This window comes from Galeopterus variegatus, unplaced genomic scaffold (assembly GCF_000696425.1).
Source record: "Galeopterus variegatus unplaced genomic scaffold, G_variegatus-3.0.2 Scaffold8944, whole genome shotgun sequence".
Lineage (NCBI taxonomy): Eukaryota > Metazoa > Chordata > Mammalia > Dermoptera > Cynocephalidae > Galeopterus > Galeopterus variegatus.
Window position 1 is genome coordinate 35,460 of NW_007735055.1, and position 4,946 is coordinate 40,405.

The following is a 4,946-nucleotide window of genomic DNA, read 5'->3' on the forward strand; positions in this document are numbered from 1 at the left end:
TATAGCAATAGCCCAAAAGATAAGAAGAGGGAATGGAAATACACTGTTACAATATACATGAGTTGGTGTTATGTATTTGAAGGTAAATGGTGATGCTAAAGACACATAACACAAATCACAGAGCAACTATAGAAATATACAGATAACAATCTAATAGAAAAAATGGATAGCAAAAGTACATAATCGATTCAAAAGAAGACAGAAGCAAAGAAAAAAGAGATGTGACAAATAAAAACATATGATACATTTAAGGCCAAACATGTCAATATTTACATTAAATGTCAATGTTCTCACTACTCCAACTAAAAGACAGACATTATGAAACAATGAAAAACCAAGAACTAATCAAAACGTATCATATATATGTGTGAACTGTACTTTAAATATAATGGCACACGTAGATTAATAATAAAAGGATGGAAAACATGCAATGCAAATTCTAAGGAAAAAAAGCTGAAGTGACTACAGCAATATCAGACCAAGGAGACTTCCTGATGAGGAATATTACAGACAGAAAGGAGAAATTTTCATATCTTAACTATCCATTGAAAACCATCAAGAAGACACAACTATCCTAAATGTCTGTGAAAACAGTAAGAAAGCTTTGAAAACTTGAAGCCAAAATTGTTTGATGTAAAAGGAAAAAATAGAGAAATTCACAACTATAGTTCTTTTAAGAAAATTTGGAGATATTATCAACCAACTTGAACTAATTGAACTAATTGATACTTACAGGACACTCCATCTGACAACATCAGAATGGACATTCTTTTCAAACGTACCTGAAATATTTGCCAAGGTGAACTATATTGTGGTCCATAGAACCAGTCTCAACAAATTTTAAAGGACTGAAATCACATAGAACATGTTCCCTGATCACAATGCAACTATACAAAGAAAAAAATCTGTAACAGAAAGATATCAGGAAAATCCCAGAATCCATGGAAATCAAAACAACATTCCTCTAAATAACCGATGAGACAAAGAGAAATAAAAAGGTAAATCCTAAATTATTTTGAACCTGAATAATTTATAAACAAAATATATCGAATCTCTGGGATGCAGTTAAAGCAGTGTCTAGAAAGAAATTTATAGATTCAAATACTTACATCAGAAAAGAAATAATAATTAGAAAAAGAAAAGCAAAATAAATGCAAACTAAGTAGAAGGAAAGAAATAATAAAGATAGATCTTGAAGCCAATGAAATAGGAAAAAAGGATAGGCAATACAGAATCAGTGATATTGAAGGCTCGATCTTTCAAAATACCAATAAAATTTATGAATCTGTAGCTATGCCCATTGAGAAAAAAAAAAAAGCTCGATCTTTCAAAATACCAATAAAATTTATGAATCTGTAGCTATGCCCATTGAGAAAAAAGAGAGAGAGAGAGAGAGAATATCAGGAACAAAAGCAGGAGCATCACTCTATATTCTAAAAACATTGGATGAGCACTAATTGAACATTACAAATAATTTTGCTAACAAATTAAACAACTTAGATCAAATGAACAAATTCCTCAAAGACACAATTATCAAAACAAATGCAAGAAGGAATAGACTAGTTGGATAGCCCTATATGCGTGTAAAAAAATTGACTTTGTAATAAAATTTTTCCCACAAGTAAAACTGTAGTCCTAGAAGATGTCACTCATGAGTTCCATCAAGCATTTAAGGAAAAAAAAAACCCCTACCAATTACTAATGTTACACAAACTCTTTTAGAAACTTAAGGAGGAAAGAACATTTTCCAAATCATTCTATGAGGTCAGCAGTACTATGACTCCATAAACAGACAAAAATATTACAAAACAAGCAAAGTACAATCAATATCTGTCATAAAAATAAAAGCAAAAATCATTTAAAAATATTAGTAATTTAAAACCAGCAATATATAAACTGATAATACATCATGATAAAGAGGGTTTTATCCCAGAAATGCTAGGTTTGAAAATAAGTCATTATAATTCACCATGTTAAAACAGAGGACAAAAGGAACAAAAGCAGGAGCATCACTCTATATTCTAAAAACATTGGATGAGCACTAATTGAACATTACAAATAATTTTGCTAACAAATTAAACAACTTAGATCAAATGAACAAATTCCTCAAAGACACAATTATCAAAACAAATGCAAGAAGGAATAGACTAGTTGGATAGCCCTATATGCGTGTAAAAAAATTGACTTTGTAATAAAATTTTTCCCACAAGTAAAACTGTAGTCCTAGAAGATGTCACTCATGAGTTCCATCAAGCATTTAAGGAAAAAAAAAACCCCTACCAATTACTAATGTTACACAAACTCTTTTAGAAACTTAAGGAGGAAAGAACATTTTCCAAATCATTCTATGAGGTCAGCAGTACTATGACTCCATAAACAGACAAAAATATTACAAAACAAGCAAAGTACAATCAATATCTGTCATAAAAATAAAAGCAAAAATCATTTAAAAATATTAGTAATTTAAAACCAGCAATATATAAACCGATAATACATCATGATAAAGAAGGTTTTATCCCAGAAATGCTAGGTTTGAAAATAAGTCATTATAATTCACCATGTTAAAACAGAGGACAAAAGAAAAAAAAAATACGACCATCTCAATAGATGCAGAACAAGCATTGAACAAATCCAATACCCATTTGCAATAAAAACCTCCCAGTAAACTAAGGGTTTGAGAGACACTGCCCTAGGGAATGGCTAAATTACCCTATGCCCACATTTCCATAGGTAAAGCCTCAGCTTCCCTACGATCACCTTAGCCTGATTGAGGCTTATGTCACTCTGTGCTCACCGTGGCTCTGACACCGTGGGGTGCAGCCCTCCCTCAGCAGGGAAGGAGTAGTGACACCAGCCCGGGAGCATGTGGAGGTCCTCGGGGAGCTGGGGCTTCGGAGCAGCCAGATTTCAGATTTAGGGGAAGATGGATTCCCTAGTGCCCCTCCCTGCATCTGTCCTACCCCACCCCTACTCACTCCTTTGCTGTGGGAGTCAAAGAAGCTTCTCACCTTTCTCTTTTACCTGGAAGGAATGCCAACCTGCACAAATCTGTGTACAAAACCTCCAACCCGGAACTACAAAGGTTTTAATGTGGTCAGAAATCGCTAATATTAGCATTATCAAATGCAATTATTAAGTCCAAGAAATAGAGTTAATGAGAAAGAAAGAAAAATAACTTTAACTGGTAAAGGATTTCATGAAAATTCTTCTTAACTGAACGTTCTCCACCCCACAGGAGTAAGAATTTCGAAAACCGTCAGAACCAACATGAAGTCACTTCTGTTAAAACAAACAAACAAACAAAAAACCCTGATGAACAGAACTCTTGGAAAGGCTATAAAAAGCGTTCTCATGAACAAATGCTTGATAACAAGAACACAGGACTCTGAAAAAAACCACAATGTTGCATAGAGTCCATCACAACCTTAAGCAAAAAATACTTCTGCAAGGACAGAAAGGAACTTCTCCAATCTGAAAAACTGTGGCCATAAAAATCTAGAGTTAATATCATACTAAATTTGTATCTTAATTTGTTCTCTTATAATCCACGACAAGGCTCTTGCTCCTTCTATTGAAAAATTTATGGGGAGTTCAAGCCAGTGCAGTAAGGCAAGACAAAGAAATAAAATTTATACAGATTGTAAAGAAAGAAGTAAATATGTCTTTACTTTCAGACAAAATGGTCGTGGAAGTATCCTAGGGAACCTACAAAAACAAACAAACAAACAAAAACTATGACAACTAGTAAGCAAAGGTAACAAGGGAGCAGGACACAAGGTTAATCATAGAAAAATCAAGTATATTTCTATACACTGGCAACAAACAATATAAAAATAAGACTTAAAAATCACAATATCATTAACAACAGCATAAAAACTATAAAATACTTAGTAATAACCAAATATGTGCAATACATCTACAACAAAAACTACAAAATGTTGATGAAAAGAATTAAACACCTAAACAATGGGAAGATATACCATGTTCAAGGATTGGAAGACTCAACGTTGTTAAGATTTTCCACAAATTAATCTATAGACTAAATGCAATACCAGCCTTTTTTTTTTTTTTTTTTTTTGGTAGAAACCGGCTAGAGAATACTAAGGTTTATCGGAAAATGAGAAGAATCTAGGATGTCCAAAACAATTTTGAAAAAGGGTGAAAATTACACACACTAATTTCAAGACCTACTATAAAGGATAAGCAATGATCAATGACACAGAATAATGAGCCAAATAATAGATCCAAGTAATTCAGAAGGGAAACAGTAGTCATTACAACAACTGGGTCTTTGAATAGGAAAAATGAATATCACTTCCTACCTCTCAACATACACAAAATTTAACTCAAAAAGAATTATAGACCTAAATGTAAAAGCTAAAACTCTAAAATATCTAGAATTAAACTTTCATGGTCTTGGGATAGGTAAAGATCTCTTAGGTCACCAAAACGAAGAACCATAAAAAATGATAAATTGGACTTCATCGAAATTTAAAACTTCTCTCCAAAAGCCATCATCAAGCATATAAAAAGGCAAGATATACAGCCTGAAAGAAATCATTCTTAGTAGGCAACCCAATTAAAAACTGGGTAAAAAGACTTCTAGTCTCAACAATATGCGGTAGACACAGTTTTCTCTGCTCTGCCCCATTAAGCATAGCTATAAACCCTATAAATGGCACAATGGACAACCAGAAGAGATCTCTGAAAGGCGAGAAGAAGAAGGTAAGCCTGTTTGGGATCTCAGGACTAGAAAAATAGCACAGAGGAAGGGCATCTTGCAACCCCCTACTCAGAGAAAGGCCTCCCACACTCTGTATCAGAGAGTCTCTCTCTGTGATTTAGGTTGACAGATTCAAAAATAAGGGACTTCATTATTATTGTATTTTTTAAATTATTATTCATTTAAGACATAACCATGATTTACTATTAAAACAAAATATCAA